General features: G+C 50.8%; 1 long non-coding RNA gene across 1 annotated transcript; it reads right to left on the bottom strand.

Annotated features, from left to right (window-relative positions):
• Positions 1 to 3,464: 3,464 nt before the first annotated feature.
• LOC308346449 lies at positions 3,465 to 6,472 on the bottom strand. The gene is made up of 3 exons (XR_013967182.1): positions 5,681 to 6,472; positions 5,289 to 5,333; positions 3,465 to 4,290 (listed from the first exon to the last, which is right to left on the bottom strand). It is a non-coding gene; the product is annotated as an uncharacterized lncRNA (long non-coding RNA).
• Positions 6,473 to 11,188: the final 4,716 nt, after the last annotated feature.

Below are 11,188 nucleotides of genomic sequence, written 5' to 3'. Positions count from 1 at the left end.
TCTGGTGACAGTCCCCCTTGACGTCCCAGCTGAGAGCCAGTATGTGGGACACATGAGCAAAGATGTCTCCAGATGATCCCCCACGTCGCCCCTAGCTACAGACTTACTAGTGAACCCCAACCACCCTTGTCCTGATGAGGCGCCCAACATGACCCAGGAAGTGGATCATTCCCTATCCCTGAATTCTCAACCCAGAGAACCTTCGAGCACCATAAAATAGGACTCTTCCGCCACCAAGGTTTGAGGTTTTACATAGCAAGGAGACTGGAAATGGTCTCACAGCCCGTGAGGGCCAGAGCCGGGGTTCTGTGACTCCGGAATGCAGGCCTTTCTCCACTCCCCAAAGCCGGCTCAACAGTTTTGCTGTCTCAGAAGGTGTCTGGGTAGGAAGGTCTTTGCTGAGTCTTGTCTCCGAGGAAGCAGGCTGGCCCATGTGGGCTAGACTCTGATTAACCCGTGAGGTCTGTCTGGCCCCTGAGGAAGCTCGCTGGGCTCGGCCTTCCTCAAGCGTGGGGGCAGCCCAGACTCCCAAAGGCAGCCATGGAGTCGGGGTTTTCTGAGGTCTGATCACTGGGTCGAGGGCTCCAACTGTGGGTGCCGCTCGTGCCTGTTCCCACGGCCATGGTGCTTCATGGCTTTGTATACGGAGAGGTGCCAGGAGGTCGACTGTCATCTGGACCTCAGATCGCCCGGGTTTAATTCTGGCCGAGCAACGTCTTAGCCGCATGGTCCTGGGTAAGTTCTATGAGCTCCCTAAGTCTGTTTCTTCATGAGCAAAATGGGAAAATACTAGCGGTCCCCTCGTAGGGGTTCTTAAGAGGTTCCGTCAGTACGTTCTCAAAGGGAGTATCGAGCTAGGGCCGAGCATCGAGTCAGCCCACAGCATAGGGGAGCTGTGACCGCTGTTCACCAACACGAGCAGTTTGCTTGTAGGAATCCAAGTGGGCTTCCTGGAAGCTTCCCTGCAAAGAGGAGAAGGGAGCTTAAAATACAAGCCCCCCCCCCCCATTCTGAGCTCTTTCAAAAGTTATCGAAAAGAAAAAAAGATGCCCGACACACGTAAGGCAGCATCATTATTACTGGCTTTATTATTCCGAAAAGCCCTGAAAAACTACAAAGGGTAGCAATAGGGCACAGGGCTTCACTTCCTTCCCCATTTGCGGCCACCGCTGTCTGCCTGTGGCCCCCACCAGGGTGCGGGCAGGAGTGGTGGGAGGGCCACGTGGCCTCTCCTTTCCTGGCTGGCACAAGAAACATTCATCGCCTGCCATCCTGATGAGTCCTTGGAGAAAGAAGGCGGACGGGGTGACTCAAAGTGTACCATCTCCTCCCCCCTCCTACGCCCCCCCCCCAACCCGGGCACGCTGCCGCCCTGATGAGCCCCCTCTTCCAAGAGTGAGGGTGAATCACTGCTCCAGGCCCTGGGATGCTCTTGCGCCCTTTCCCTAGCGCCATCCCACAGTGTGTGTGTGGGGGGTTGCTTTTAGGGATCAGAGCGAATTCCTGCCCCACAGCGGCACTTTGTCAGAAACCATCCCTGGGCAGGCTGCTGGCTGGCTGCAAAGTCTCCCTCCTGCTCCACGCGGGGCAAGGCTTGTCCAAATATTTGGCTTGATCCTGCTTTCTGATTCATCATGTGCAGGGACCTCTGTAATTTCATCTCCTGCGTGACTCAGACCAGGGCCGAGCGCAAGTGCCTGGCTCCGGAGGCCAGGCCCACGGCCAGCGCCCGCTGCTCCCCGCTCCCCTCTCCGGGAGAGATGCGGGCGCCCTCCAGCCCGGCTCGCCTCCGATTAAATCGCTGTTGTCTGAGATGATTAATGAAGCCCCAAACACGCCTCAGCGCAAGGGTGTGAGGTGCACTTTGTACCTTTTCCAAGTTTCTTTTTTTTAAAGGCTAAATCCATTTTCATCTCAGAAATTAGATTGGCTCCAAAATGACAGGTTCCTGACAGCAGCAGGCGGGGTATGGTTTCGCCTAAGACATCTCCCCCTCCCGCCCCGGGGTCCCCTCTCTCATTCCAAGACCCTAGAGAGAAACTCTGTTCATCTTCCAGAGGAGGAAAGGAGGCAGCAGAATGACCTAGATTCCAAGTCCGCAAGACAGGTACAGCTGTCTCGCCTGTCTTCAAAAGGCTGCCAACGCCCGGGGTTCCCGGGTTTTGGAAGGAGCCGGCAGGAGGAGGCTCTCTCGTGTTCCTGCTCAAGCCCTCCCTGCTTGGGGATGACGTACGTGGTCATTTTCTTCTTCGGCAGGTTTGTCTGCTTAGGAAAGGCCACCAGTTGGGCCGGTGGCAACTCGCGGCCCACAGGGGTACCCCTGGGTGATGCTACCTGAGTAGGGGTGCGGGAGAGGGGGTAATGTTGATAGCAGAGCTAAGGCATTCCCTCTGGAGGTGTGAAGGACAAGGCAAGGGGGCATCTGGAGAGCAGAGAGGAGGGGGGAATGACAGCTCAGACCCTGGGGTCTCCAGGACTCAGAGACAATGAAGTTTAAGCCCACCTTCCACCACTGTCCCGCTCTGTGGCGTTGGACAAATGACTCACCCACTCTGAGCCTGTGTCTTCATACATTCATTCATTTAATGCCTGTTTCCTGAGCACTCCCTCTCTGTCGGCCTTAGCCCGCCCCCTGGGCCCTCATATTCTAGACATTCCATAAACACAAGCACGTGCTTATGTCACCCTTCAGGGGGTGGTAAGGACGAAGCAGAACAGAGACAGCGAGCGAGGTGGGGGCCAGGATGCCCTGGGCAGGCTCTGCTGTGTTGGGCTAGGTACAGCTGAAAGAGGAGGGGGTCCAGCCGGGGAGCCCGAGAAGGTGCTGGCTGTGGCGCTGGAGGGACCCGGAGAGAGTGAGCATGAGGCAAGAGAAGGCCTGTGTGGCACGCTGTGGGAGCTCAGTAAACGTCCTTGGTCCTGGGGCACCATGATAATTCTCCCTCTGGCAGTGAGCATGGCGATATGCTTGGGGCCGAAGACGCTGCAGGGGAGGAAGAAAGGGCCGGGAGGAAGGCAGCTTAAAGGCCGGGGTAAAGGGCGCCCATCGGATCCTGCCATGCCACCTCCATGCCCGGCCTCTGAGGCCCAGGCAGGCTCCGCTTCACACCCAGCCCCAAAGGTCAGCTGGCTAGGGTTTCACAAGCAGGCATTCCAGGTCTGGGGCCCACACAGGGAGCACCCTGCCCGTGGTCAGGCCTCCAAGTTCCCGTCCAGGGCCAGCTGCCGGAACTTTGGCCCATCCCTGTTGGCCTCAGCTGCTGCCAGGCAGGGGTGGGGTGGGGAAGCGAGGAGAGAAGCGGGCCCCTGGGGGCAGCTGTCCTCCTGTAAGAACCTGAGTCACGCCCCAGGCAGGGAGCACTCCGGGCTCTGCAGGGAGGGGATGCAGAGCTCACTGCGTGCGTGCGTGCGTGCGTGCGTGTGTGTGTGTACATACATATACAGGACTTATTTCATGTATTTTTAAATTTAACTTAATTTATTTTCCCAAGATCCTGGGTAGCTGCTATTGTTTGTCCCCATCCGATAAGTAAAGAAGAAGGAGACCCAAGGAGGTCAGAAGACACTGAAGCCAGGAAGCAGGCGGCAGAACAAAGGTTCGAACCCTGTGTTCCGTGCGCCTTCAGGCAACCGCCATGGAGCCAGAGGATGCAGCCGTGGCGTTGGGTGGGCCTCTCTGGGATCTTGGATCTCGTTAGGCTCTACCGACTCACACAAGAGAGAGTGTCCTGTGTCCTGTTGTGAAGTCTCCGGGAGAGTCAACAGAAGGGAGTGGAGTTTCCACAAGGGGCCCCCCGCCCACCCGCCGTCGCCTCTCTGCCCAAGTGGGCGATGCCCGCACAGTGCCCCTGTCCACCGGATGTCCCTGGGCTCCGGGCTCCTGCAGGAACTCTGCACATGGTGGGTGGGCTCATTGCAAAGCCCACACTCAGCGCTTTCCACCGCCTTCCCCTTCCCCTTTCACTTCCGGACCCTATTTGGGTCTCTGCCTGCCTCCCCTGAGGGCAGACAGATTGCTGTGCTCATCTTGGGGTCCGTGGTACCGGGCAAAGTGAACCACCGTTGTGTCGGGGGGATGCTCCCTCTCCTTTTTTCACCTTGATTTCCATTAGGGAGATGCGAATGCACAGCAAACCAGGCCGTGAGACTCAGCTGAGAAGTGCAATCCTACCCAGGCTTCCTGGGCTGTAGCTCACAGGGCAGAGGCTGCCGGCCACGCAGAAGACTGCCAAGTGACAAGTGACAGGGGCAGCAAACCCACCTCAGCCTTGGCTGCTGCAGCCCGCCAGCCTGCAACAAAACAATTCCTCCAAGTGGGAATGGGCTCTCAGAGCGAAGCCACAAAGGGGAGGGCACCTTTCTGATGGGGGATGGAGGAGCTTTCCAGAAATAAATGAAAGTCGCCCTTACATCTTGGGGAAGTTTAAAGACACCCAGAGAATGAAATCTTAGATTTTTTCCTTCCTGAAAGGCTGAGGCTGGGCATAATTCTCTGCTTTTGTTCCGCTCCTTTGTTGAGTCAGTGTTCCTGGCCATCCTGTACCTGTGGTTTTATTGTCATCCGTTTTGGAAATGGGTAGGGTATAAATCAGTCCGTGAAATTTAAAAATGTAAGCTCTTTGGTCTAGCATCGAAGTAGACAAAGAAGAAACAGGGACTTAATAAATGCCTTTGGAGGCTTGTGATTTGCATGGGGCTTCCAACAAAAGGCGAAGTCTTTGCTTTGAGGTTACACACACGGAACCCGGGGTGGTCCTCGGGCCTCTGGTCACAGCACGAGCAGTGCTGGTACCTTGATCTACAACCCTGGAAAACGCAGCTGCTGGGGACCGTCTGTACCGTGGCCACCCCGGGGAACTTCCTGCAGGCAGCAGTGGATGGTCCCCTTGATCACTCCTCTGCAAAAGTGGTCCGGAGAGGGTGACACAGACCAGCTTGGTCGCTCCCCCACCCTCCCCATCCCCTACTCTATTTTGCCACCACTGGCTTCCCCAGCAAAGTCTGACAATATTTGGGGAGTCAGAGCTCCCAGGGGAGCCTGTTCTCATGTTGGGCATATGGTGCTACAAATGACTGGGTCTTGGGGCGTCAGCAACAGAAGAAGGAAAGCAATGTGTGTCCCTGTCACAGTGGAGGGCTTGGGAAAGGCGGCACCAGGGACCATGGGTTCCCTGAGTTGGGGGAAAGATCCAAGGAAGGATCGTGGAATTTTGAGGCAAAAGATAAAGCAGAATGCTTTGTATACTTCAGTTGTGAAGAGAAAAAAAATGTTACGGCAAGCCACTCACCTGCTATCCCTGCTTTTTATTTGCAAAGGCAGCTATGATGAAAACCTGTGAGGGAAGTCAAGGTCAACAGGCAGTCCTGAGTCATTAGCCATACATAGATTAGTAGGTTAATACAGAACAGTCTCGACAGATGAATTACACCCAGAAGCTGTGTATGAGTCCTTGGAGTTGACATTGAAAGGTTCAGTTATCATAGGGAGAGTGATGCCTGCTTAATTTTGATAGGGCTTAATTATTTTGATAAATGTCCTTGGAGTTTAACTGTTTCTCTTCACCTAATGTCAGAATGAAGAGCTCAGCCCCAGCTGGGCTGGTCCCCTCTCTCCCTAGCCCCTCTGACATCCTTGGGGAGGATCCTGGGGGAGTAGAAGTCTAGCGTTTCAAAAGGATACATCCTCCTCAGCCGGGACTGTTAGGACACTTTCGATCAAAAGTGACAGAAGTCAACTTCAAACAAGTCCATGAAATTTATGAGCAGGAAATTGGGTGCTTCCTTGGAATCAAAGGTGAAATCAAACAATTGGGCCTCTGGAGAGGTAGGAACCAAGCCTAGAAGATGCCAAGAATGCAGGAAACGATTTCCTGTCTGTCTCTGTCACAGGCCGCCTCTGGTCTTGCCTCTGCTTCTTTCCACAGACCCGTCTTCTCTGTCACATGCGGTTGGATGGAAGATGGTCTTTGCAGAGCCTCTGAGTTTCCTCTCTCCAGCCTCTGTCACCAAGCACCAATCGGTACAGCCTGATTTAAGTGTTCATGCCTGATCCAGCCCTCCGGGATCCGGGGGCAGGGCTGTGTATCTAGATAGGCTTCCTGGGAGGGTGGATGGAAAGGCTCAGCCCTCAGAGAACAGACATTGTGAGCAGGTCAGACACTCTGAAAAAGGATATGTCCTGTTCCTGAGATCAAAATGGCACCGCCAGAATTTCTTGATGCCAGGAACAGCTTGACAGAACCCTGGCAGTCAGGAGGCCTGGCTCTCCCACACTTTCTCCCCTTCTTTTTATTACAACTTGCTTTAGGAAGGCATCTGGGAGTGGCTTTCTTCAGTCCGACCATTTTTCTTGTACACTGCAAAGCTCGGTTGTCCCAGATGGGCTTTAGACATACGTGCCTGGGCTGGGCAGCAAGAATTGGAACCCCAAGACGGCCTTTTCTCCTCTCGAATCCTCCTTCGCATGGGGGATCTGTGTAGGGGGTAGAAAGTACATCGTTCGGTATCAGACACGCTGGATTCTTACCCACACTCAGCCACTTACTAATTCTGACCTTTCTAAGCCTTGGGTTTCTTGTCTGTAAAATCAGATAGTGACCTGTCTCCCTCAGGGTAGTTGTGAGAACTTGAGATCATCATATGGGAGACCTTTAGTTCACTTAGCTCAATTCTAGGCACAAGGAAGGTATTCGATACACCTCAGCCCCCTTAAATCCCCTCCCCAGCACAGGAGCTCTTCCAAAGGCAACATTTTTGTTCTTCCTGTCCCTTCCCCACCAGAGCAACTTTCAGCCCAAGTCCTAGTGGCAACTAGTGCCATCCACAAGCTGACTGAGGCATTACCACTCAGGTGTGCTCAGGTACCTGGGATAACTGGCTGTCATAAATATTTAAAGAGGTTCATTCATTTGTAGTCAAGAGTGGAATGGATACAACATTCCCTTGAAACCACCATCAGAGACATAGTCTGAGAGACCGGGCCATGGCAACTCTTGAACTTTTTTTTTTTTTTTTTAAGATTTTATTTATTTATTTGACAGAGAGAGAGATCACAAGTAGGCAGAGAGGCAGGCAGAGAGAGAGGGGAAGCAGGCTCCCCGCTGAGCAGAGAGCCCGATGTGGGCCTTGATCCCAGGACCCTGAGACCATGCCCTGAGCCGGAGGCAGAGGCTTTAACCCACTGAGCCACCCAGGCGCCCCAACTCTTTAACTTTTGAGTTATGTGTGTCGAGCAAATGAGTCAGCATTAATAGAGGATTCAAAAACCTAGCAGAAATCAGACCACATAGAAAGAATGAAGAAAGAAGCCCACAAGACCCAGGAGAATTTCTAAAGAATCTTCTCAGAGTGGTTTGAACTGAAAACCAAGGGATTCCATCCTGTCTCCAACATGGCCACAGCCCATCCATCGCCAAGGCCCTTTGGACGGGGCCATTCACATCTGCTCCCCCCTCTCAAGAGTCAGATCCTTAGAACATGACTTAAAGATGGCGGAGCCTGGGTTGTAAGAGGGCCCTTGACTGAGAACCTCTCCAGGATGTCACAAAGGAAATCACGGCTCTGTGAGCAGAGACGGGGGACATGGCCGCTGGGTAACCAAAAATCAACACAGGTTCCCCATGCCCAGTCCTGTCTATACGGCCTGCAGAGTATTTTCCAGATATATTTCAAAAGTATTTCTCAAAACCATTCCTGCCTTTCTGATTCCCTGGCCTCTACCACATCACAAGGGCTCCTTAGCAGCTACAGCACAGGCCCTCCCCGCACCGCGGGCCTCTACCCCTTCCCCTCCTCCCAGCTGCCAGACTCACTTCCAGAAACACACACTGACCTTGTGACCCTCCTGCTCATAGACCTCCCATGGCTCCCAACCACCTGCAGAATAAGAGAAGGTCAACATGGGACCCCAAGCCCGCTGCGGGCGCCATGCTCCCACTACTGGTTTCGGCCGCAGGTGGACCCTCTCCCGGCGTGCCTTGATCCACGCTCATGCTTTCCCACTTGGAAAACCACTTCTTTTCCTCTCTACGCAGCTCACTCTTGCTCATGTCTTTTCAGGGACCCCGTCTAACATGGCCTCTCCTCCTCTGAGGTTCCCCGGGGCCTCCGGCAGCTGTGATTTCAGGATCTCAGTCCACCCCGGTGACCTGAATGTGGAGGGCCTCCTGCCTGGACGGTGAGATCCTGGAGAGTGGGGACTGGGGCTGCCCAGCACCGTGCACAGAGCCTGACACAGCGGCTGGGCGGCTCCCGAGGTCCACGCTCCTGGCCCGCCTGCCCTTCTGCTGGGTTCCCGGTGCCGCCTGCCTCGGGAGGCTGGGAAAACCCCAGCTGGCGCCATTTCCTGTTCTCCACATCCGCGCAGATCTTCTTTGTCCCAGGCTCTTCCTCTCCGGAGACCTCCTTATCTGGGGACAGTCCAGTGCACAGCAGCGCGCCCGGAGGAACCGTCCTGCCGATTTCCTGCCTCAGCCTCTCTGGGTTTGAGTCAGAAGGTCTGAGTTCAGAGCCAAGCCCTGAAGCTCTTTCCAGCTCGGTGACCTTGGCCACTGCTTTCACCTCTGTGAAACGTCAGTGTCTTAATCTACAAAATGTAGTCTTGTTTGTTTCACATAAGTTTGTTGTCAAAAGTGAAAGCGTGTCTCCCAACCCATGCTTTTCCCTGCAAGGAATCTCTGTGAACGCTTTATGATGCATCTGCCCACACCTTTCCTAGGCATTTACGAAAAACTTAAATTTTATCATGTTTTGTCCAAAAAAGAATCCCATATACATATTCTTCTATGCCTTGCTGTTTTCACCCCACGGATCTGATGCTCCTTCTTTTGATGCTTACCTCGCAGCACAGGAATGACCCAGAGTCTGTTTAGCTAGGCTCTTCACAATAGACATTTTAACTGTTTCCCTTAAAAAATTTTTTATTATTAAAGTTTTTGTTTTGTGATAATTGTAGCTTCACGTGTGGTTGTAGAAATGCCACAGAGAAATCCCATGTACGCCTCACACAGTTTCTCCCCAATGGCGGCGTCTTTCAAAACTCAACACAATGTCACCACCAGGATATTGTCACTGGTAGCAACGATGAAAATGCTGAAGATTTCCATCACCCCAAGGGACCTTCCTGTCATCTTCTTTTGGCCCTCCCTCCCTCCCTCCCATCCTCACCCCGACTCTCTGCACCCCTCGTCCTTTATCTCTGGCAATCATGCACCCATCTTCTATTTCTACAATTTTACTATATAAATGGGAGCACGTTTGAGATTGTTTTTTTTCCACTTAGCATCTTTCCCTGAACATTCACGCTGCTTGTCAGAAGTATCAGTATTTCGTTCCCGGCTCCCCAGGACGGATCTGCCAGTTTGTTTACTCATTCATGGTCGAAGGGCAGCCACTTGCTTACAGTCTGGAGATATTACCAATGACGCTGTTACAAACATTTGTGTCCGGGTTTTTGTGGAAATAGCGATTTAATTTCTCTAGGATAAATGCCCCAAAATTGCAAATAGGGAGTCATATGGCAATTGCATGTTTTGTTCTATAAGGAACTACCAAACTGAATTCCAGAGTGGCCATCCAATTTCTCTATTAACATTTCATCTATTAACATTCAGTGTTGTTCCAATTTTTTATTTCAGTCATTTTAACAGGTAAGTAGTGATACCTCAGTGTGGTTTTCATTTGCATTTCCCTGGTGCCTAACGATGTTGAGCATCTTTGGGGCAAGGTCTCCTCCTATCATTTTCTAATTGGCTTTTGTTTTGCTTTGTTCTACCGTTAAGTTTTGAGAGTTCTTCGTAGGTTCTTCTAGATGCCGATTCTTGGTCAGATAGGTAGTTTCCAGATATTTTCGCCCAGTCTCTAGCTGGTCTTTTCGTTCTCTTAAGAGCATACAGTATAGAGCAGAATTTTAAATTTTGACAAAATTCCATTTACCAGTTTTTTCCTTTATATACTGTGCTTTTGGTGTCAAGCTTAGGAACTCATGGCTTCACCCTAAACCCCGAAGATTTCCTCCTATTTTTTTCCTAAAAGATTTAGGGTTTTTACATGAAGTCCATGATCAGTTTTGAATTAGGTGTGAAGTTTGGGTCCAAGTTCACTTTTTGCCTATACATGTTCAACTGCCCCAGCGCCGTTTGTTGAAAAGGCTATCCTTCCTCCATTGATTCGCTTTCACATCTTTGTTAAAAATCAGTTGGACGTTTTTGTGTGAGTCTATTTCTGGGTTCTCTGTTCTGTTCTGTTCATCTATTTGTCTATTTCTCTGCCAGTATTGCACAGTCTTGGTTACTCTTCTTTTTCATAATTTACTCTTTTCTTTTCAAAATTGTCTTGGCTATTCTTAGAAGTTCATTTGCTTTTCATATACATTTTAGAATAATTCTGTCAGTACCTACAAAAAAAGTCTTTGTAGGGGTTTTTTGATAAGAATGTGTTGAATCTGTGTTTAAAATGGGGGAGAGCTGATGTCTTTACTATGTTGAATTTTCCAACCCATAAATCTGGTCTGTTTCTCCATTTTTTTTTTTTTTTTAGATCTTTGGTTTCTTCATCAGAGTTTTATCATTTTCAGTATGTAAGTCTTTATGCTTTGTTAAATCTGCATATAAGGATTTCATTTTTCTGAGCAAATGTAAATTGTGCTGTATTTTTAGTTGCTAATGCTGTCGGTATATAGAAATACAATTGATTTTTGTATGATTATCTTGGATCCTGCAACCTTTCTGAACTCACTTATTAACTCTAAAAGGTTTTTGTAGATTCCTTGGGATTTTCTATGTCATTTATAAATAAGTACATTTTCATTTTTTGTGTGCAATTAAGCTGTGTCACTTTTATTTAATATTCTTAGATTGGGGACACTTTTATTTCTTTCGTTATAAATTGGATGCCTTTTATTTCCTTTTCTTGCCTTATTGCAGTGGATAGAAGTTCCAGTATTGTGCTACATTAAGAGTGATGAGAGTGGACATCTTTGCTTAGTCCCCAGTATTCAGTTGTGGGTTAAGTATAGTATCAGCTATAGGTATTCTGTAGGTGCTTTTTATTAAACTGAGGGAGGGGAGTGCCTGGGTGGCTCAGTAGGTTGAGCCTCTGACTCTTGATTTCAGCTCAGGTCATGATCTCAGGTTCATGAGATCGAGCCCCATGTCAGGCTCCCCATTCAGTGAGGAATCTGCTTAAAACC

Source organism: Martes martes (genome assembly GCF_963455335.1).
Source record: "Martes martes genome assembly, chromosome: 7".
Lineage (NCBI taxonomy): Eukaryota > Metazoa > Chordata > Mammalia > Carnivora > Mustelidae > Martes > Martes martes.
This window is presented reverse-complemented; position numbering and strand designations above follow the sequence as displayed.